General features: G+C 33.5%; 1 long non-coding RNA gene and 1 other non-coding gene across 2 annotated transcripts; one reads left to right on the top strand and one right to left on the bottom strand.

Annotated features, from left to right (window-relative positions):
* The first annotated feature begins 245 nt into the window (after positions 1-245).
* On the top strand, positions 246-2144 carry LOC108473961 (uncharacterized). Its single transcript, XR_008273948.1, has 2 exons — positions 246-1034; positions 1840-2144. It is a non-coding gene; the product is annotated as an uncharacterized LOC108473961 (long non-coding RNA).
* Positions 2145-24518: 22374 nt separating this feature from the next.
* Positions 24519-24624, bottom strand: LOC128284712 (small nucleolar RNA R71). Its single transcript, XR_008275135.1, has one exon. It is a non-coding gene; the product is annotated as a small nucleolar RNA R71 (small nucleolar RNA).
* Between the last annotated feature and the right edge of the window lie 675 nt (positions 24625-25299).

Below are 25299 nucleotides of genomic sequence, written 5' to 3'. Positions count from 1 at the left end.
ATATTTTAAAATTATAACAAATTATTTATTGAAAAAAAAGTAACAGAGTGATATGAATAGGTAATTATCTATTTTGGATAGGACCAAATTATAACAAATTAAATAAGGTATTATTTTTATGCTTTAATGAGTTAGCGGCGCTAGCATATAAACGCCGCAATAGAGCACCTTTAGTGGCGTTTTAACACCGCAAAAAAATTTAATTGAATTTAAACGTTCCCGTTTCAAGGAGTGGAATTAGCGGCGTTTTGTTATAAACGCCACAACTGTCATATTTTTTTACCAAAACTCCATCGTTTTAGGTTCATCCAATTTATTCCAAGTGCTCCCGATAGCTGTTCTTCTTCCCTTTAACAAAATTTCCCCAATTCCCTCTTTTCTCCTTTAGTCTCTAAATTTTTATCCCTAGGTTCCCAACCCATTTGCCACCTAGTGCATCGCGCTCGACTAACCCCTCTGCTGCGTCGCCATTGCCGTCGGTCTCTACTGCCACAGCCAATCAGTAAAACGGCTCAATAGTTTGGTTTCTATTGTTGCTTCTAGGTCTGGAAAAGGGCTCCCAATTATCGTTATTACACCCTAATTATTTTTGTTCATTTAGTTGAAGAGTCTTTTCTTGTTCGTCCATCATCATCTTACTCCTACCATCATCCCCCTTCTCTCCCTCTCGCGTCTCTGCATATCAGTTTCTTTTTCTTCTCTTTTCATCTCAGTTCTCACCTGCTGCTGTGTCTGCTGGTTTTTTCCGAACCTGACGAGTCCGGGTAACAAAGATTGTGAATTAGAGTTAGTGCTCAAACAACTTTGCATTATTGTTAACGCACCAAATTATGTTCCATTGGATGCTTTAGTTGTTATTTAGTTTCTATTTGAATGTAGCTGTCTTAAATTTTGAACAATTATTGGAGCTAATATTTGACCCTTAATTTTTCATTGTCTTTTTTTTTTTAACTTGATCAATGTTCTTGTTTCGTTTAAGATGCCCTTAAATCAATGGATCAGAAATGGGTTCATGATTTCCTTTTAGATATAAGGTAATGCAGGTTCGGATTTTTAATCCTTTTTATCATTTATTTTTCTAAATTTGTATAATAATATTCTGATTTGAATATTATAGTTATTGTCTATGACAGATACAAATCTTTCTTTGAATTTGTTTACTTTTTATGCAAATAATCTATTAAAAATGTATAACTTATTAAATTCAAATATTTTATTATGCAAATTTTATTGGCGTTGCTTATGTCTGGGTACATTTTCATGTTGACTAAATATTTGAGATATGGCTTAAGTCAAGACTGTTTTTTTGTATCCATTTAATCTGCAAGTTCACTTAGAGAAACATTAGCTTTAAATTTGCGTCGCAACGTTCATGTTTATGGTGTTGAAATAGACAATGTATCATACTTATGGTCCCGTTGCCTACTGACTTGTACAAGTATTTGGATGTTCTTAGGTTTTTTCTTGTTGTTATTACTTGCTATTGCTATGATCTTTTATTTTCGGATCAGCCTCACATAGTTGTATCTGTGTCATGTTTAAGTTCACGTAAAAGACTAGAAGCCATTAGGCTGCAACTTAGTTAATGATACACTTGCAGTTACATTGTTGTGTTGAGACTTTAAGTCGATGTGTTTTATCTATTTTAATCTGAAAATTTGTTGGGAGAAACATTAGTTTTAAATATCCAGTTGCCTGTAGATTAGCGCAAGGTCCAGGTAGTTCCAGTCAGGAAGCTGTTTCATAGTGTTGCTTTAAGAATTTAAATTCTATGTTCATACCTTGTAGTTTGTTCTTTATAAAGACATCTAGTTTTATCTACTTTGTTTGGTTTTACAGGGTGATGCCGATAGCGCTCTTGACAGGCTTTGGCAGAAGAAGAAAGCCAAAGTCAAACAGTAGCAGTCGGGTACCTTTTTATTACCGGTCTCTGAACTCAAGAGGGAAAATTCTTGGCACTGACTGTTAAATTCTAGTTTGTTTAGGTAGATAAAGTTGAAAGTTGTTTTTGTCCAATTTTTGATGTTTAGTCTTTTGCATTAGATATATACACACACACACACACATACATACCAATGTCATGCTCATACTCAGTTTTTGATACTCACATCTAAATCTATGATAATATTCTTACACTCGTAGAACTACAGTCTTTATATGTGACATGAATATATTTTTTGGTTAAATCTTTTCAATTTCTAACTTGATATGATCTTCCAGTGATGTAAAGACTACTATGAATATATTTGTTGGCCATTTTTGCCTAAAACAATGTTGAGAAACTGTGTTAATCCATGAACAGTTTGATATCTGCTTAAAACTGTTATAAAAAGTTTTGCTGCTGCTGTTGTAAACAGTCTTATATAGTATTTACAATCGGACTTTCCAGTCTTCTTACAATTTCCTTAGGCTTAGCATTTTTCCTCGTGGATGCAGAATAATAGATACTAATCTTAGGCTAAGTTATGTTAAATATTAAAATTCATTTCTTTTTAATTTGCGTAAAGTAAGTATACAGATCAAGTTTAATGATTACCTCAGTGCTTTAGAGAGGTTTTGTATATTTAATTTAACATTTAAAAACTCCTCCAGATTTGTCTTAATTTGCTCAGTATGCTGATGGATATGCAGTTTCTCTCCAGATTGGTCTTAACTTGTACTTGATCGAACATCAAATTTTAAGCTCGAGACGTAATCAAACTACTTGAGTTCTAGCTTGATTATTAAGCTTGCTTATAAATTTTTGCACTTAAGCTCGATTAAGTTTGTTCATATTCAAGCTTGAGTTTGATTGAACAATTTTAAACTCAAGCTTTGGCTCGAGACATAATCGAGCTACTTGAGTTCAAGTTTGATTAAATTCATTCATATTCAAGCTTGAAGTTAGGTATATGCTTGAAGCTAGAGAAAGAACAAGGGTGAAGCTAGATTTAACGTTTGGATTGAAGCTTGGTGTTGAACCTACAGTTTAGGGAAGCTTATTAAGGTTAGTGTTCTCTTGAATTTTAGCATTCTTGATGTAGTCTTTTTTTCTGCTGTTTTGTCTTGCTGTAGTATTGTTGGATTTTGACAGTTTTTTCTGGAACTTGAAAAATTAATGACCTTGTGCTCATGCATTGTTTAAGTGAAATAATATTTATCTTGAGCTTCTAGATTATCAAACCCTTCCACCAAATTTATTCTTCCATTCCATGCTTTTATTGTATTTTAAAAAATTAAATTTTATCACTCCATTATAACTATGATTTTTATATTTAAATCCTTTAAAAAAGAGATTGAAAGAAGTGGGTAACAAAATGTGATTTTAATCAATGTCTTCAAATTTTGAAATAAATCGAATAGAATACTGTGTTATATAAAATATAAGTATAATTTTATTTTTTGTGTTTATCCTTTACCAGCAAAAGTAGTAGAAGATATGATGTTATTGAATGTGATCCACTAGTTCGCAAAGGACTTGAGAAAACTATAAGTAGTCTTTAATAGATGGCACTTTACAAGCACTTTACAAGCATATGGATAAACTAATATCGCTTGTGCAAGCAGGCTAAGCACATGGTCATTCCTTATATGCTAATATTAGCACCTCCACAAAACTGGATAGGGTATGTACTCAAGGTCCTATCTTTGTACAGTTTATTCCCTCTACTCATTCAGATATACTGACAGCTTGGTGCAAAATTTTCCTGCTTATGCAAATATCTTCATATGTCAACTTGAAAAAGCTATATATATATATATATAAATGATTATATTCCCACTTATGCAAATATCTTCATATGTCATCTATTAATTACGGTTCTTCTTCGGGTGTTTCAAGTTTTTGAGGTGGTTATAACTCCTACATGTTTGATGCTGGAATATTTCTATATCGTTTCCAGTATTTGTAGTTAGCTACGATAGTTTAGTTTGTTATAATTGCCTGAACTTTGATTCTAGAATCAATTAGCTTTTGGGGATTTTATTTATGTCTTTAGTTTAAAGGGAAAGTGGTGTGTAAATTTTATAGAATTAAAATGCTTTGATTTGATGAAAAAGATGATACATTCAATCCTAACTGTAAAGCAAAAACCAAGCCTCTTTCTTGATACCTCAAAACTCTTCTATTAAACTATTTATAACACCTATATTCATTACTAAACCTTTAATATGACTATTGACAGTTTTTTTTCTTATCAAGCCTCATAAGAAGCTTGTTTATGTCTTGCTTTAATCTAGCTTAAACCTATTAAATCTCTTTCTCCGATTGTTGATGATCATTTATTGGATGCATGTTTCAAAGCATCAATAATGATTACTTTCGATAAATTTTAATTTGAAGTTATTGAAATAATCTCTTTTCTTAAAACACGAATCGTCATTGTGCAAAAAGCATGCATCCCGCCATTTTTTTTGCAATATATATACATGTAAGGAATGTCCAGGTTGTATGTTTGTTGAGCACAAGGAATTTTTGCGTTATGAGTCATTTCCCCCTTAGAACATCAAATCATTTTAAGATTTATTTACTTCCTTCAGGTTTTTGGTCACCTTACACTACAGGAAAACAGACTTTTAGTGGCGCTTTTTTAGCCTTTAGCGGCGCTTTCTAAAACGCCATAAAAATGTCTTTATATGTAACATACAAAATTTGTGGCGTTTATTGGAAAAAAAGCCGCTAAAGGTCAAGGCTTTTAGCGGCGTTTGTGTGAAAAGCGTCGCTAAAGGTCAAGGCTTTTAGCGGCATTTTTGGGAAAAGCGCCGCTAAAGGTCAAGGCTTTTAGCGGCGTTTGTGAGAAAAGCGCTGCTAAAGGTCAAGGCTTTTAGCGGCGTTTGTGCGTATAGCGCCGCTAAACGTCAAGGCTTTAGTGGCGTTTGTGCGTAAAGCGCCGCTAAACGTCAAGGCTTTTAGCGGCGCTTTTTACAAATATTGCTAAATTTGGCGATTTGTAATATTTTTTTCACCAATATCCAACCCTTCCGCATTAAAATCCAACCAAATACAACAAATATAATATAAAATGCACCAAAAACAACAAATTTAACATAAAAATACAACCAAAAATATTAATTCTAAATGATACTTCAAATTTAACTAAAGATATATGATATAATTAATAATAAAGTATAATTTAAAATATTTTTACAATAATGTTAAACGTGACAAAACTTAAAAACATTCTTACAATAAGAAAACTAATGTCTAAGGCAGTGGCTTTTGCGATTGTTGAAACATATGCATCATCTCTGAAGTCAGAATGGAGGTCATTGTACTTTTGCTCGTTCGCTACCATCGCTCGTGCCTCTCGCTCTCTCATCGCCGCATTGCCTCCCTCTCTCGCCTCTGCTCTAAGTTGTTCTTGGAGTTCTTCATATTTTCGTTGAACCTCGGAAATTTGTTCAACCGTGTTCGCTTGCATCCGAGCTATCTGGTCTCTTAACCTCTGAACTTGACTTGAGCTTGACTTTGGAAGGCATGTATTCTTGGGAGCCGGATTCAAAATATTGGGTGGGTAACACGGATCCTTGAAATCGAACCCGACTGTACCTTTCGGGACCCAAAACTTGGTGATAATTACATTATCAATGTTCTCAAGATTAACAGAACTATCACTCGAAGCAATCGCTTCATATTCGCCTTCTTCTCCTTTAGTTTCTCCTAAAAATCAATTAAAGAGTTAGAAACGAAATATATAATAAAAAAAATGCAACATAACTTAAAATTTTTAAAACTACTAATGATGAATTAAATTAAACAATTATAATTAAAGATTATAAATATTTAGAATAAATCAAATATTATTAAGTGAATATACCATAATTTCTCCAGTTTGGATGTCATAGGAGATCCATCTTTCTTCCTATCGTAATCTCAAAAAGTCAAGGCGTCCAACTTTTGTCCGGATTTGACTTCCTACAATATAGTAGTAAGAATATTATTTAATAATAGAAAGTTATTAATATTTGAAAGAATTAATAAATTCATAATACCTCGGCCTCATTCTGAAGCAAAACTTCTCGACCTCGCTGTAAGCGTGAATTTTTGTTTTTGCTCATTGTTTGTTCCAACTCGCTCACGGTCCTACATAATAAAATTATTATTACGTATATAGTAAACACTATATATAAGAGTTTGGAAATACGCAATACCTCTCCTTTCTTTGAATTCCAAAATCTAACCGCATCTTCCCATTGATACTTCAGCATTCCTGGCGGAAAATTTCTCAGTTTTTCCTCAAGGCTTATGTCTTTCTTAAAATATTGTTTCTTTAAAGTGCTTTTATTGTCTCTCCATCTTTTACCTAATGCCTTCTTGATATAATCATCGGAGACTTCTAAAGCAAATCTCTCCTAAAAAAACATAAGTTTAGAATGTAAATATAAATGAAACTTAAACCAAAGTATTATAAATTGCATTCACATTTTGTTACCTTAATATTAGCGAGAGCCTGATTTTTGTTGTTATCAGGCATGTGATGCCATGATTCGTAGTTGATGGGCAACATATTTGCATTTCGTGCTAAAATGCCCAAATAGCCTGTTAAAAGTCGAGCTTCAGATCCAACAGGCTGACCATGAGTATTTCTACTTACTTTAACACGCTCAACAGGATCTAAGTCGTATAAATCTCTAAGTAGCGTACGTCCTCGAACTCTGCGCGTCCCACCACTTTCAGCTGAAAAATGATATACTATTATTATAGTAAAATTGACAAATAATTCAATAATAAAAGTCAACACATGTAAAATGAACATAATATTACTTTGATGTTGCCAATTGATGTTGCCAATTGATGTTGCCACACTTCTTACACGGGCAAAGAATCATATTCTTTTGGCTTGCATTTTGAAATGCAAAATTCAGAAAAGTTTGTACTCCATTTCGATAGGCGTTGCTTACCCTTGACAATTTCATCCAACTCCTATCCATTTCGTAGTTCTTGAATTCTAAAGTTGACAATAAATTACACAGGTAATTTGTTTATTATGTAAGTCTTGATATGATATATTTTTATATTTTCTGTAAGTTATGTAGATTATGTAAGTTATGAAATTTGATCCATTATATCTTACAGCTCGATATAAGGCAACCCGTCGAGTTTCCAAATTTATATACTTTGAATCTTTAAAATAATTAAAAAAGGTTGGAGAGAAGGTCAGCTATTGTTGTAATTTTAATGGACAAGCAAGCTACATGGTAATGAGTATTCAATAGTAAATGAGCTCGATAGAACTTTTTTCAAGTCTTTTTGAATTTTTTAAGATTCATCATACGTGGCGTTGTTACACCTAGGGAGGATCCATTATATCTTACAGCTCGATATAAGGCAACCCGTCAGGTTTCCAGCCTATATACTTTGAATCTTTAAAATATTTAAAAAAATGTTGGAGAGAAGGTCAGCTATTGTTGTAATTTTAATGCACAAGCAAGCTACATGGTAATAAATATTCAATAGTAAATGAGCTCGATAGAACTTAAAAAGGTATGATTTATTTTGAATAAAAAGTTTAACTTAAATGATAAAACGGACGATAATATTTGTGATAAAACGGACAATAATATTTGTGATAAAACGGAAGAGAATATTTCAATAATAATTTAAATTGAAGTTAAAAACTATATAAAATATTTTATTAAATATTTGTATATTAGATGGGACATATTATATTAACAAATAAATTTATCAAAAATCATGATAGAAATATTTTTATATTAGATGAGACATATTATATCAATAAATAAATTTATTAAAAATCGTGATAGAAATATAGAAATATTAAATCACAAATTACGAAAATATGGTAGAAAAAATTAACGTGGCAAGAATACATGTCGAAAGGTATAATATTATTAAAAGGTTGGAAATTGAGCAGAAATGATCCATTTTACAGTACCATTGTAAGTAAAAACATACGCATTGTAACCAGTAGCAAAGAGATCCCAAAGATAAGCAGAATAAGCAAATTAAAAAAATTAAAGACAGCATAACAAGTCTCTAAGGATAAACAACATAAGCAAATTAAAAAAATAATCAAAGGACAGACTTGAAATAAGTTAAAAACATGATCCATTAATTATCCATTAAAAACTAATCTTACGATAAACAAGAATGGTAGTTTAAAAAAACGAAAAGAAAAGAAAATAAAAGAGTAGCTAACCTTCTGGTTGTCTAGGCTTTGTATTTGAGCAGTATTTGTACTTTGTATTTGGTTTCTTAGATCTCGAGTGGTAACTGATAGAGCAGTTGAAAGCTTCGGCTCTTTTTGCTATTGCTAATCCGATCTTGCCCAATCCAACAATTCCAACTGATTACAATTATTACAAACATGATTAATTATTCAACATATAGCTATCCAAATGAAGAAGAAGAAGTGACTGAAGATAATCTTTTAGTACAATGACCAAATTGATTCAGACTTCCTCTACTGAAGTGCTGTCATCTACATCTATATCATTCTCCACACCTTTCTCACCCAGTTTGAAGTAGTTGGCAAATCTTTTATTAAAAAAACAGATTAAAAAATCAAAAAGCAAAAAGCAACTGTTACTTATAAACGCAAAAAGCAAATAGCAAATCTATAAACCTTTTTATTATTATTAATTTTAAAACTTGCATGTTTTGATGGTTAATTATTTGAGTTACTCTAACATTTGGTATTTAAATTTATTGTTTGGATAAGATGTGGAGTGTCACAAAATGATTCCTTCCCACACCCAGACTTAACTTGTACTTAAAAACATGATAATGAGAAAATAACAAGGTATTGCTATCAACCTTGAAAAGGAAATAACCAGGCAACATCTAAATGCATAGACATTTAAATGCAAAATTTACCAAGGTATTGCTATCAACCTTAAACTTTTATCAGACCAAAAAATAAACATAACAACATCTAACTGTATAGATATGGAAGCTTATATTTCAAAGAACCCTCATCACCATGTTTGTTCCAAATTTCAACAGCTTGCCTAACTACCAACTACCAAGTACCTAGAAATCTTAGATGCAGAACAAATTCGTATTTACAAATTGTAAAAGTCAGAATCAGTTTTTTATACCATCTTTATATTGCTGCTATTGCTACAAATTAGGTAGGCTCTTAAACTAAACTGATATTTCCACTCATCAGTTCCTCTTGAAATGGTCTGTAACGCAAAATGCATAGATCTCCAGGCACCATTTGAAAGTGGTCATTCTGCTAGATGAATGGTAATAGTTTTGTTAGCAAGTAAACCGGAAAGGAATGGCATTTACTAATTCTTAGAGCGAAGCTATAAACAAGTGAGAATAGCTAATTGCACGCTATCAAAGCTTGCAGATTGCTGCTTGCCATCAAGGTACAAAGGCCTTGTTGCTCTCTCGCATTTGGCAACAACAAATGTGTCTAGTTGTGGCTCTTGAACTGAAAATCATAAACATAAATCAATAATCAATTGGCAAATTGTACACAAAATTGCAGTCAATGAGTGGACTTTGTTTTCAAATCAACCACAAGTTCCAAGTACTTGAACAGAAATCACTCAAGAAAAACAAACTAAAGCCTGTTAAGGTGAAAACCTAAGAAAGAACTAGTTACAAATTGCAAGTACTTGATTGTTGTCAGAAAAGCACTACGAAGGTAGAGTGTTCGACTTAGTTCCAGTAGTCGGGGTTCAAAACTTCAAATCCTCATAACCTCAAATATATACAAGAAAAGAAGGACAAAAAAACCTTCTAAGCACATAACAAGAACAATATACCTCTTCATCCTACTCTTTCCTTTAACTGAAAGAGTGGCCAACAATATTTAATCAGTTGAGATAACAACGAAAAGAAATCTAAATTTACCGATTGCTTACGGCAGAGGAGGGCGACGGCTATGATGACACAGCAGAGAGTAGAACGGACGGCGTTGAGCAGGTGGTCCGGCCGGCGTCTTGAGCAGGAGATAGCTATGGATTTTGGGGAAATTTTAGGGATTAGGAAATCTGTGGAATTGGGGGAAATCTGTTTTGGAAGGAAGAAATGGCCAAGTATCGGGCAAGCAATAGGATAAAATGAAAGAGAGGAAAACGACGGCGTTTTGCTTAAAAAAATTAGACCTTTTGTGGCGTTTCTAAAAACCGCCGCTAAACCCACTTAACTGCACACTAAAACGGTGACATTTTAACTATTCTAAATTATTTTTTGCGGCGTTTTCAAGAAAAACGCTGCTAATTCTAATCTATTGTGGCATTTCAATACTAACGCCGCTAAATGCATCCAAAAAATGGCACCGTTTCAGTCAATGTACATTGTTTTTTGTGACGTTTTTGAAAAACGCCGCTAAAGTTTAACATTAATTCTTGTGGCGTTTTAGTAGAAACGCAGCCAATGCTAATCTATTCCGGCGTTTAGTACCCTTGCGCCACTAAAGATGCATTGTAAAACGGCGTCGTTTCGATTAATGAAAATATGATTTTTGTGGCATTTTCAAGTAAACGCCGCTAATGTTACTCTATTGCGGCGTTTTTCATATTAGCGCCGCTAATCCCTCTAAACAAACAATGCCGTTTTGTTTTAAGTAATATGATTATTTGCGGCGTTTTTGTCTAAAACGCTGCTAATACCTTAAATAGTAATAAATATTTATAGTTTAATTATATATTAAATTACTTTAAATTAATTTTTGTTTTGCTTCTAACAATATATTTAATTTGTAAACCCCGAATACCTTATAAACTAAACAATAAACTTAAATACCATAAACCCTAACTTTTAAACTCTAAACCCTAATTCCATATACCCTAAATTTGTAAACCATAAACGTCAAGATTTTTACTACTTGTTTAAACCCTAAAATAATTTGATTTTTCTCATTTTATCAATACTCCTTACCCTAAAACCATATATAATACTATAAACATATATAATACTCTAAACATGTACTAAGACCTTAAACCCTAAATGGTAAACCACACAAACAACAAAATTTAAATTACTAAACCCCAAATCTAAAATAACAAACCATAAACTTAACATGATGACCATTAAACCCTAAACCATAAAAAACCTAAATCATACGTAAACCTTAAACCTTACATATTCAACCCTAAACCCAAAAATAAATTTAATCAATACTAAGTACGTATTACTTCCACAATTTATTATAATTCAATATAAGCGTTTTTACATTAACATCTATGTATATACACATCAACATCCATGTGTGAATATTTTTTTGGGAATTAGAGTTTGGGGTCTATAGATAATTAGTACTATTTAGGGTTTATATATATATATATATATATATGTTTTTACAATTTAGGGTTTAATTTGTTAAGGTTTAGGGGTTTAGATCTCACAGCATCCATTTTAACAGCTTGATAACTTAAATGAAAATTTCTAAATAGTTTAGTAATCAATTTGTAACTTTTCATAGTTAAGTAACTAAAATGAAACTTTCTCATAGCTAAGTAAATGGTGTGTAGTTTATATTTTTTATAAAGTCAGTTTCAAATATCAAAATAAAATCGAATTCAAAACAAAAATAAGAAAGTAATATAAAAAGTAAATCGGATCAAATTGGAATGAGTGTCGGTTATCGTACTCGAAAATGGCTGCTCAACTTTTTATGGCTTTTGGATAAAAAATGGTGCTATATATCAACTATTTGCGGCGTTTTCTTAAAAAACGCCGCTATTACTCAGTTTTAGCAGCGTTTGGACTAAAAACACCGCTATTTCTAAGTTTTTTAGCGGCGTTTGGACCAAAAACGCTGCTATTACTCAGTTTTAGCAGCGTTTTTGCTCCAAACGCCGCTATTACTCGATTTTTAGCGTTTGGACCAAAAACTCCGCTATTACTCAGTTTTAGCGGCGTTTTTGCTCCAAACGCCGCTATTACTCAATTTTTTAGCGGCGTTTTTGTGCAAACGACGCTAATGCATAATCTGTGTGGCGTTTTTTGGTCAAACGCCATTAAAAATGCCGCTATAGCCCTATTTTCTTGTAGTGTTAGCTTTAGAGTCTATAGGCTTTAAGTCATTTTCCTTGCCTTGCTATTTTTAGATTGTTGTTTTTTCTTTCTTATTTCTAGACATCATGTTCTATCATGGTTTTGGTTATTTTCTTTGTTAGCTGCTTTTGAAATAGGGAATTGGTGGAAAGATCCAATAGCATCATCTTCATTATCTTGGGACTTGGTCATGCGTAAAGGTTTTTCTTGTTTTTCATTAAAGGCCCCTGCATCTTAATAGGATAATGGTTGTTTATTGTTGTTCAAAGCATGATGAAATAAACATGTTAGGCGTGGTTTAATACATTCCTTGCTGACCTGTAAGGTTGTCCAAAACAAGACAAAATTTAGTTGTCTTTAAGATGTTCGAATGTGGTTGTTCAAATGGTTCCTCAAATTTTCCAAATGTGTCTTTAAGGTGCTCGAAAATGTCATACTAATGTTGTCCATATATGATTTTGAATGCAGGAAATTTGCAGCATTTAATTTCTTGCTTGAAGTTGATTAAACCATGTTGTAAATGTAAAACATTTATATGTTGTTCTCATGCTAAATTAACCATTAGTGAACTTAAAATTGATCTAGTCGAATGTGTTAAATTCATTGTTCAATGTGATGTTATTTATGCCAAATGTATTGAGTATATTAAGTTGTGCAATTTGATGTTATATGTGGCGTTAATGTTGACTTGTTAATTGCATATTTTATTTTTAATCTGATTTAGGGTTTTGAATTTAAAAGAACCTTATCTTAAGATAAGTTATCTACTTTCATAATAACTGGAATCTGATTCTATTATTTTGGTTGGTTCTTGCCTTCATATGTCATTCATTAACTTTTGTTTCTTTTTTCTCGTGTTTGAGTTTTTATTGGATGCATGGTTCAGATTTCTTTGAATCATGCATAGTGATTTACTTGTTTGAGCTAAATCTTGATCTTAAAGTGTGCATTCTATCATTATTTTGTTCTATTTGTATTTTGTTGATTTTTGGTGTAGTATGATAAGTGATGTATTTTGTTTGATTGTTATTGATAAACTTTTTGTTTGGTGGGATATATATTTATATCATAGATATTATTCTTCTTCTCAATATTTTGATAATGAATTTTAACTTTTTATATTTTTCATGACTTTTATAATATTTTATTTTTTTAAAATTTTATGACCTTTAGCGGCATTTTTAGATAAATGTCGCAAACATTTGCAGCGTTTCCTATAGCAGCGTCTTTTGCGGCGCTTGCAAAAACGCAGCAAATAGTTTTAGCGGCGCTTAAAAGCGTCGCTAAAGGCCTAGAAAAATGCCGCTAAAAGTCAGTTTTGTTGTAGTGGCAACATGATGAGCAGAGGAGCGGTGGGGTGTTGCGCCTACCGAGGCTCGAGCTCGACTGTTTGTGTATTTTTACTGTATAAAACCCGTATAAAACCTATATTTTTACACATATATTAATATAAATATTAAAATAATAATAGTAATAATTTTTTAAACGAAAAAAATTAATATTAAAAAAATGAGTTGCGCCTGTCAGGTAGGTGCGACCTAAAAAAATATACCATTTTTGTAATTAATCTGCCTGACAACCCATTTTCGTGTATAATTTTGTTTTTATAATATTGGGGTAAAAAACCCTTTACTATTATGTATTTAACACTTAATGTTGCATGAATTGTATATTTGTCTTTGTGAGTCTCATTGATGTTGTCCGATAAAGATTTGAGGTGATGAAAGTCAGTTGAACCTTAAAAAATACTTAGGGTACAAATATCATGACATTTGGGTTGAAGAGATCCAGTATAAGACCATATCTGGGATATGGCATCGGCATTGATAAGTGATCTCATATAAGACCATGCCTGGGACATGGCATTTGCATCGATATGATACATCGTGTAAGACCATAGTTGGGCTATTGGCTTCGATTTGTGATCCTATGTAAGACCATATCTGGGATATGGCATTGGCATCGTACTATGTGTGTGATAATCTCGAGTATCCTTAGTATTCCAAGTGGTTCAACGGGTAGTCCAAGGACTTGTCAAAGAAATGACGAGGTATGATCATGTTGACAGGGTATAAGTATGTACACCAAGCTCGTAGTTATTTAGATTACGAAATGATAAAATATCGGTAAGATGAGAACGAAGGAATTATGATCTTGAGTTCTATTGAACATTATGTAAATCGAATGAGATAAGATATGACTACAATGATTATTGAGAATGAGATGGATTTAAATTATGTTATGTATGTGAATGAAAATGCATATTTTTATTACTTATTATTTACATGGAAGCTTACTAAGCTTTATGCTTACTCCCTCTCTTTTCCATTTTCTTATAGTATCACCAAGCTAACTCGGGGATTAAAGAACGTCGGAGGCCCGATCACTCTATCAATGGGATCTTTTAGGTATAGTTAGTTTCAATATTTTGAGTATGGCATGTATAGGACTTGGTTATTTTGTTATATGTCATATTGGTTTAGCCAAATGTGTTGGCTTATGAGGGTATTATGATTCATTTTGTATAAGGCCATGAGATGTGGCTCATAATAATTATCAGGCTGAAAATCTATTCATCTATGCATTTATGTGCCAATTCCATTGTGATATGGCCTATGGCTATTGATGGTTGAGTGATGATGGTTACTATATGTGTATATAAGTTGTTATGAAAATGCATACATGCAAATCAAGGGCATATTGCTTGTTTGTATATGTGTGTTGGTAAAATTGGATTTGTCATAATGTGGAGCCTTAAACTAGTATAATGTGATGAGAAGTTGTCATGCATGAGCTAGGTTCATGAATGATTAAGTAGTTCATGAATGATTAAGTATCTTTGAAGCCATAAAAGTGTTGTGCAAATAAGGGTGGCAATTGGCTTGGAAAATAGCCTTAAATTTGTCCACACGGGTAGACATACGGCTTTGCCCAAGGGCATATGTTCTGGCCATGTGTCCCCTGCACCTTAATTAATACAAAATAGAATGCCCAGTAGTAAACACACGGGCAGAGACACGGCCGTATGTCTCAGCCGTGTGAAGGACACAGCCATAGGACATGGGCGTGTACCCAAGCCATGTGAAGTCTGCACTTATTTTATGGAAAATTATGAAATTTAATCGTCCATACGGCCTAAGTGCACAGATATGTGCCTTGATCATGTGACCATATTTTGTGCATGACATCATAAACAGTGAGCTCCATGGGCTAAGGACATTGGCGTGTCCTAGAGCCACACAGACGTGTGTGACCACATGGCCTACCCACATTGGCGTGTGACTCTCCAAAACATGAAAGTTTTCTAAGTGTTGAAAAAGTTTCGAAAGTTCTCGATTTATTCTCGAACCATCACCAATGTAAGTTTTGGGCCTCGTGGACCTATATACGGGATGATATGCTTATTAATGAATGGTTCTAAATTGGGTGAAATTTTATGGCCCGATTTTGTATGTTTGTTTATATTTAAGTCCGGTAACACCTTGTACCCTATTCTAGCGTCAAATACGAGTAACAGGTGTTACATCGCCATTTCCTGGCATAGCCTTGGCATCATCCTTCCTGGCGTAATCTTTATCAACTTACCAGTTACACAAAAAACACAAAGGTAAGTTTGATAGAATTTAGTGAGTAAACCCTTTTTTAGATGAGTCTTGTTCAGGAACTCCATTATCTATCTAATTGTTCCTATTTTTCAACTTGACTCCAGTGGATACATCTCTAAGATTCCATTCATTATGTTATAGGTGTCACACCTCACTATGAGATCATAACTTTCTATTCATATCATCGGTACCTCATTCATGTTCTTTGTTTTGTCCTTTCATGATTCCTTAACCATTTTTATTACAAAGGGCCTTATAGACAGAATACTCTTGGTTCACCACATACACTGATGCACTCTAACTTCTTTGTTCTTACCTTGTTACTATACGAGTTTAGCATTAATACTTCATACGAAGCTTTTCTTTCAGAGTTCACCGTATACATTATTCCTTCGGAGTTTACCATATTTATCGTTCTTCCAAATAGCTATACGTTGTTCCATCAGAGTTCTCCATGGGTTCCTTTCTTTTCATTTAGGGATCGCCACAGAGGCATTCTCTTCAAATGGTTGTCACAAGGGCCATTCTGTAGACTGTGCCACGAAGGAATTCCTTTCCAAAAATAGCCACAATGGCTTCCATATCTAGAGATTTCCATAAAGGCGTCCTTTTTGTTCAGTACTCACTACAAATACTTTCCTTTTAGAGATTGCCACAAGTGTGTCCTTTTCATTCAGTACTCACCACAAAGGCTTTTCTTTCAGAGATTGTGACAAAGACATCATTTTCGGGTGTTTTAGGTAATAGTGATTTGCCTAGACTCACATTTCATGAGGTTTGCCCCTCATCATCTTGGGACACGCAGTGAACCACATTTGGTCATTTAATTTTCCCATATGATGTCATGGCCTAGCTATGATTTTACACGATATAGTCATTTTCATTGTCTACCATGGTCATGGACTTTTCCTTTCAGAGATTCGTGTTTAAAGTCTCGAAAGACCTCTTTAGACGACTCTAGAAACAGACACGGACTCACCATACATAGTCCTATCATATATTGACTTGCTCATTATAGAAATATTCATGCTTTTAGACTTATACACGCATACCATAATCATTTAGATTCATGTCCTATACCTAGTCAATGCATTGTAGGTTCAAAAATCATACAATTCTCATTAGAATCTTCACATCATACTTTTCTAGTTTAACTTTCACATTTTTATCACTTAGCATAGAAATTTCTAGAAGGCATATCATGCAAGCAAGAGTTATTTTAGGGACTCACCTGATACTCAAAAATAATAGCTTTATCTCTAGGTCCAAACATCCATCCCTGAACTCTTAGAAATCATTGCTTATAAGACATATGTATACCATCAAAACTCATTCACGTAACTTTTATTTTCTTCTGAAACCCAAACAACCACCATGCAAGGTCTTTCTTTTTCATATTTCTATTCACGACTACATAAACAGATGTACTCTTACAAAAAGGCTACATGTGAGTCTTGAATAATTACCTGGGATGAGACAACAACCTCTATGTAAAAACCCCAATCCTTCATTTTAGTTTAACAAGATAGATTCCTATTTAGCTCTATAGCATTTAAAAATGATGTCTTCAAACAAAAGAAAAAGATAAATTTTTTTCTTCAGAAGCTTACTCCATATATATAAATCCTTTTTCTCATAGTGGAACTTGACACATGTCACTAACTTTCAAATCTGCCCTTATTAGTGATTTACACCTATAGTGAAATGCATACAAAAATCCAAAATCTTTTCATATCTTTGATTTGACACATCGTTCATTCCTCACTATCTCGTTGGTGCATAACCTATACATTGACTAGATAAACTAGGCGTATCTTAACTTTAACGTCATCCCTTATAACCCAAGAACCCTTAATATCTTTGCCAATCTCTCCTTCTACACATACACATACTTCTAAGAGAACTTTCCTTACTTTACATCTTATTGTTGCCTATGCACCAAAGAGTGCACCAAAAATTTCAATTGGGTAAATAGAATTGCGCTAATCAGATTCCATTTTTGGGCTACTTGCCTAGACTCAAGACCCATCAAGTCTGGTTGTTACAAGCTATGAAAAAAGAGAAGGAAAATGATAAGTAGAGAAGGCTTAGTTGGTACTCAGGGTCTTTTTTGGGGAAGTAGGAAAGATACTTAGTCCCTTGTGCTTAGGGCTTATATAGACGGGTCACCTCTTGTCTTGGACTGCTACATAGTCGATAGTACTAGGGTCCGTGTGGTCGGCCAAATGGCAGGACCATTATAGGTTAATTGTCACCATAATGTACTATGTGGACCTGCTCTAACATTTTCATCCTTGAGGCTATAGTATTAGAAAAAAATACAGTTTGAAAATGGTTTTCTTACACAGCGGGAAATTAAAATTTTAAAATTTATAGCAATAAACCTTAACCAAATACATACTTATGTTTTCGAATTAATAGATCCTTGATATTTTCTGGCTTTCAACCAAATGATCTTCTATGCTATTCTCGTACCATGAACTACTTTGAGTGGGAGCTCGAACAATTAAAGAAAACACAGAACTAGAAAAAGTTTTCTTTTTAGGGTGAAAATGAAAATTCACTCTTCTTTAATAGAAACCGATAAAATTGTTATTCTGGAAAAATATATTTAAAAGTTGAGAATAAACTCTCTCTATTTTTTAGCAGAATAATAATCTCTTAAAATTTATGTCAATAGCTCTACCAGTGCCATCTATTTATAGGAGGAGAAGGTAAAACCCTTGTAGAGTTGTAGAGGTTTATTTTAAATAAAAAAGCAACATCCTATCTAAAGTAGGAGAGGGGTGAACGTCCCACCCTTGTATTTCTACTAGGGCTGCCGCCCCTTTCATGTTATATGAGAGGTTTTGGACCTCTCTTACATCAGGTTCTATTATAAGTACTTTCTAGGCCCTTTTTAACCTAGTACTCTGTAATTTGATCCAACCTGATCCAGTTTTTCTATTTCCAAAAATAAATGTTAATATTTACATATTAAATAATTTTCTTATCCCAATTTACTTTAGTAAAATTTTGACTATTTTACACCACGTAAAATTTTAACAATTTTACATCATGTAAAATTTTGACGATTTTACCCTTGAAAAATTTTCGAGAAAATTTGTTCAATATGTCACAACTTTATATGTTCATTATGACATGGTTTATTTTCATTTCTGGGCTTTAAAACAGTCCAAAAAAATAAACTCATTCTTCCATCATTTTTTAAGTAATCCTATAAAAGATTGCAATTTTATATTTCCATTTGTAGAAACCTACATTCATTTCCAAATGATTCCATTTCTCCATTTTTGAGAAAACCATAATCATTCCTAAATGTTTCACATTTCTCTTTTTCTATTCATTCTGTTTATTTCTATTCAAACATGTAATTCATTTATGGTTTTAGCGAGCTAGTGAAAGGACCGATTGTACATATGTAGTTGACGCTTAAATGATTTATAATTAAGTTTTGGATTTTTTCCTATTTATTATAAACTCATTTAGTCACAAATATATTCCACTATAGTATCATGGCTGAGCTCTCCCCAATGGCATACCATTACGAAAGCAACTACTTAGTGTTCATCCAATGACCTTGTCATAAGTGTGTTACCCTCATAAGATATCTTTGATCTCTTTAGGATAATATAAATTCTCTCAATATTATCCTATTTTATCTCATGGTAACCATTACATCTTCTTTCATGAAAAGTCAATCGTTATCAAATAGTGATAATGTCATTCATCACAAAGGCAGATGCCCTGTGGCCACATTTACCTTTCACCAACCATGTAATGCCAATGAGAGGATATCATTACCCATGTTTTGGGCTATGAATTCCACTATTGTGAATGATGCTACATACTACAAAAGTTACACACCCAACACACCAACTTTTGGTTCCTTATCTATTTGAACACAAGCTTGTACTTACACCAAAGTGTACAAGTCATGTATACATAGTTCCCCATCCACTCAGGATTTTGGTATACCACACTATGAATGTCACAAGTGAAACCGATAGGTAATCTTGTTGTGCACCAATTCATTAGTCCTGGATTAACCAATGAGATCGAGAGATAAATCGAGTTAATTTGTCTACATTGGTAAAATTGAGATCGAGAGATAAAATAAAGCCACTTAGTAATTTAAGCGATTTAAGTCCCTTATTTAAGGATCAGTGAACCATATCGAAATCAATCAACCACTGTTAGTCATTTATTTGTTAATCTCTTAGTTTTTGTACTCTTTACATTTTGGTCCCTAGATTAGCATAATTAATTTTCTTACAAATTTTTTTGTTATGGTTTTATGTAATATAAAATCATTTAAATAGCCACTTAAAGTCTATAGTGTACACTATTTATCACTCGCCATCTCTTTTAGGTTCAATCCTTGGAATACTTCAGTGTTCCATTGTAACATTACAAATATTACAACTAACTTGTATGCTTGCAGTAAAACCATGCTTTAAATTTGTTTCATAAAATTATTTGTTTTATGTGCACATATGAATACGGTTACCTATTTTACCGGTTCCACAAGTTTTATCTCCTTCACAATCTTAGCTTTCTCCACTAGGGTCTCAAACACTCGTTCTTGGTATAGAGTAACCTAAATCTTGAGGTGGAAATGCAGCCCATTTTTGAACCTTACACATTTGTCATGTTCTATGGAAACAATGCCTTGGGCATAACGGTTGAGCCTCAGGAATTCAGTCTCATATTTTATCACGAATTTGTCTCATTGTTCCAGCTCAATGAACCAGAGCCTACGGGCTTCCACATACCTTGTGTCAACATATTTCTTTTGGAAGGCCTCTTGGAAATACTCCTAGGTTATGTGATAAGGCTGCGTAACCTTTACCACAGATTGTCACCAACGATAGGCCTCCTCTCTAAGTAAGGGCACATTGCCTTTCAATTTTTCTCCGGATTACAATCTAAATCCTCTAGAATTCTTTTTGCCGACTCCATCCAATATTATTCCATAGTAGGAGTCGTACTAGCAATTCTTTTAAAAGTGTCAACCCCATTTTATCAGAGTCTCTCCACAATAGATCCACGACTCTCTGATCCAGTTTGGGCTCCACAACCCTTTGCAACAGTCTCAGCATCGCATGAGTCACGGCATCATCATCGTTTTCATAGCCTCTGTCGCCATTGGTGGTGGAGTTCTTAAAGTACCCTTCTTCAAAAATTATGTTTTCACCTTGATCGCTTGGCCGTTCTATAGGTGCAGCCCTACGCGGCCTACCCTTACCACGTCTACCTTAGGTGTTCAATTTATTCGCTAAAGTTTAAGAAGCTAAAATATTTCTACAGTTTTGAAACAAAATTTCAAGCATTAGTTATCTTCCTAAATGTTCACAATCTAAAGTTTACAATTTATCTAAAGTTTTAACAATTACAATGACTAAATAAAATCGACACCGGAGTCTCAGATTTAATTTCTTGCAAAAAATCAATTTTTCAAAAACTTGTGGCATGGTTTTTTCCAAAATACTCATTTTTCATGCATGCATGCAGACTCAATCAAATTTCTATACTCTGAGTTTACAAAATCTAGGCTCTGATACCACCAAATTGTAACCTCCTCAACCCGGCCTAGACGTTAAATCTGAATTCAAAAGGTTACATTAGCCACCAAAGTGACCCAGTAGGCTATCAGAGTTTTAAAAACAATCTTTTCAAAGCATTTGTTTATCTTTGAAAGAAAACTTAGTTAATTACCAATTTATTTATTACCCGAAGTCTTAATTACAATTTAGCGGTGGAAAAATGATATCTACTTGTTTTTAATGAAAATTGGGGTTCATGCACACTAATTAATTATCATAACTCGATATCCTAAAACTTAAATTTTAATGTCATGCAGAAATAAAAATAATCTCAAATCCTAAGTTTCATGCCATATTTCAAAATAAAATAATACAGTTTTTAAATAATAATAAATCATAATGAGCCTAAAATAACTTTATAAAACAAAAAGCGAAACGAGACCCTCTGGATGCCATGCCTGCGTCCTAACCTGGTGGGTTATCTAAAAAGATGAGAAATAAAAGGGAGTGAGTTCAATGTGAGTTCCATCATAAGATAATCAGTGCAACCGATTAGCATATAAAATCTCATCACATATAAAAATTGTAATAGCAAATTCGGTATCCCGAATTAACAGATCAACATCATACATATATATTTATATACATATATACCATCTCAGAAATATCAGATTCATTTGCACATTCTTTATGAATGCAACATAGTTTCAGATTTTAACATAAAAGATCCTAACCTACTACTACACACCATAATAAGAGTTCCCTAAAACTCGTCCATCCCTACACTCTAGGTTGTGGTTAAACCACAAAGTTACAGGTTAATACACCGCCAGATAGTTGTGAATACACAACATGTTTGCAGATAATAGCTACCAATTAATGGGTGGGAGAACCACCAGTGTTGTAGGTTAATACGCTGCCAAATGGTTGTGAAAACAAAACATAAATGGAGATGAAAGCTAGCAGAAGTATGTGGATAAACCACCAAAGTTGTAGATTAATAAATTCCCAGAACTTCGACCTTTTCAAAGTGTCCCGCCCCGTGTAATGCAATATAACATAATTCATAACAAAACAAAATGAAAGTGAATAACATGCTTATAATAGACCAATATAGCAACAATATCACGCCCTTAACTAATCATTACAGTAATTTATGACATACTTATCATGGTTTTGATTTCATGGTTTCACAAGGCATGTTGTACATACATTCATAATTTCATATACAACATATCATGCATATATAATAATAGTGATTCAATCATTTAGACCGTGGATTCTAACATTTAATCATTGATAAACTGTAAATTATACATATTTTTACCCCATATTTTAAGCATTTTATGGATGATTTCTCATTAGAATTGATGAATTCGATGCTCCTAATGCTTTAATTTCATGTTTTATACTTAAGAGAGCATAGAAGAGTGAAAAGAACGAGAAATGGGCCAAAACAAAGAAAATGGGCCAAAGTACAAACTCAACACAGCCTAGACTTCCTCACACGGGCAGCCCACACGGCCATGTCAATTTGACAGAATTGAAGCACGATTCACACGGGTAGACCACACGGCTGTGTCAATTTGGCAGGCTCGAACACGGCCTGAAGTATGCGCACACGGGTGTGTCACACAGGCATGTCCCTGCTGAGTCCAAGTTGAGTCCAATTCGGAAAAGGCCACTTTTGAGGGCTCATAGGCATTCCAAAGCCTATAAATACACCCTAGAGGAGGAAGAAAAAAAGAGACGGAGAAGGGGGAGTAAGGAATTACTCCAAGAAATCTGATTGATCTATCTTAGAAGCCAAATTCATCATCAATACTGAAGATCTCTCCTCAATTTCCCTTCAGGAGTTTTGGGTTTTCTTTATGTTTTGTATTCTTTATTCTTCTGAGATGGTTTCTTATTTAGTTATGAACTAAAACCCCTAAATACCTAAGGGGAATGAAACCTAAGACGAATCATGTTATTATTTTCTGAATCATATGATAAATATTTAACTTGTTCTTAATTATGTGTTCTTAATTCTTGTTTTGAAATCCCAGGATACTGATTCAAGACAAGCTCTTATTCAAAGGAGGAATAGACCCTGTCTAAGAGTACTTTTGTCATAATTAAGCAGAGTTGATTGCGTGCCTAGAAATAAGGTGACAAGATTTTGCCAAATTAGGGTGAAACCTAATAAGGGGATCCATAGATCGAGTTAATGCAACTCTAGAGTGTTAATCAGAGAAAAGTCTCGGTTATTCAATCTAGAGATTAGACGTTATTAGTCTTGAATAGTGATAATAACATAACTTAGGGATCTCTACGGAACAAGTTAAATGAATAAATCGTCCGATTCGGAGCCAGAATAACAAGTAAAGTCTAGGTGGATTTTTCCTTAGGTATTGTCTTAAGTTAATCGATTTTTCCCAAAAGCAATTCCCCAATTCTTTTCTCTGTGCGTTCTTAGTTTAGATAATTAGTTAATTAAAACAAAAACCTCTTTATTCTTAGGCTAGATAATAAAAAGACAGTCATTACTAGTTCTTTTAGTTCCTTTGGGTTCGACAATCCGGTCTTGCTAAAACTATACTACTGTTCGATAGGTACACTTGCCTACATCGCGATAATAGTTAGTTCAAGAACGAGTAATTATAAATATTTAAAACCTATCACGAAATAACGTGATCAAGTTTTTGGTGTCGTTCCCAGAGAACTGAAATATTAGGAATGCTCAATTTTTATTACTTTACCTATTTATTTTTCTTGCAATTTAATTTAATTTAATTTAATTATCATTATTATTTATTAACTTATTTTTTCTTCCTCTTGGCAGGTTTTTATAGTTTATGACTAGAATAAACCCGGCAGGACCATTACTTTTTGACGAAGAAGTAGATCGTACAATTTGTAGAAATCAAAGAGAAATAAGACGAAGCTTAAGATATACGTCGAACGAACAAGAAGACGATACTCAACCCCCAATCGAAGAGATGGCTGAAAACCAAGCCAATCAGCTACCTCCTGCAATTGCGGCTAATCAAAATCCTGCTCCATGCACTATGTATGATTATGCTAAACCTTCTTTAACAGGAACTGAATCTAGCATAGTTAAACCTACTGTAGCTACAAATACTTTTGAATTAAATCCTAACACTATTCAGGTGATACAATAATTTGTTCAGTTTGATCGTTTGCAGGATGAGGATCCCAACAATCATTGAGCCAACTTCTTAGAGCTATGCAATACATTTAAAATTAATGGTGTTTCTGATTATGCCATTCGTCTTCGGTTATTCCCTTTTTCATTGAGGAACAAAGTTAAACAATGGTTGAACTCGTTACCACGAGGGTCAATTACTACTTGGGAACAAATGACTGAAAAATTTTTACTAAAATACTTTCTGCCGGCTAAAACGACTAAATTACGTAATGATATCTCTTCTTTTGTGCAGATGGATTTAGAAACACTCTATGATGCATGGGAGAGATACAAAGACTTACTGAGAAGGTGCCCTCACCATGGATTACCACTTTGGCTCCAAGTACAAACATTTTACAATGGTCTGAATCCTTCGACTCGGCAAATGGTTGACGCAGTTGCTGGCGAAACCATTAACAATAAAACACCGGAAGAAGCCTATGAGTTTATAGAGGAGATGTCACTGAATAATTATTAGTGGCAAGTCATGAGGACAAAGCCAACGAAAACAGCCGGCATTTATAACGTCGATTCAGTCACCATGCTCTCTAATCAGGTAGAACTTCTAAATAAAAAGATTAATGGTTTACTTGGTTCTATGCAGGTACATCCAGTAATGAGGTGTGACTCAAGTGGAGGAGGTGTGCATACAAAATATCAATCCTTCAATTCTATAACCAAAGAGAAACAAGTCAACTGTATGGGTAACAATAACTTTAGATCTCAAAATAACCCATACAGTAATACTTATAATACTGGTTGGAGGAACCACCCAAATTTCTCCTAGAATGGTCAAGGGAATCAAAAGCCACAAAATCCTCAAGGTTTTCAACAGCCGCCTTATCAATAAGAGAAGAAACCGAACCTTGAGGAGATGCTCTCTAAATTCATCTCAGTGTCAGAAACCCATTTCCAAAATACCAAGATAGCACATAAAAATCAACAAGCATCGATCCAAGGACTCGAAACTCAGATAGGCCAGCTTTTCAAACTAATCTCTGA

Source organism: Gossypium arboreum, chromosome 11 (assembly GCF_025698485.1).
Source record: "Gossypium arboreum isolate Shixiya-1 chromosome 11, ASM2569848v2, whole genome shotgun sequence".
NCBI lineage: Eukaryota > Viridiplantae > Streptophyta > Magnoliopsida > Malvales > Malvaceae > Gossypium > Gossypium arboreum.
This window is presented reverse-complemented; position numbering and strand designations above follow the sequence as displayed.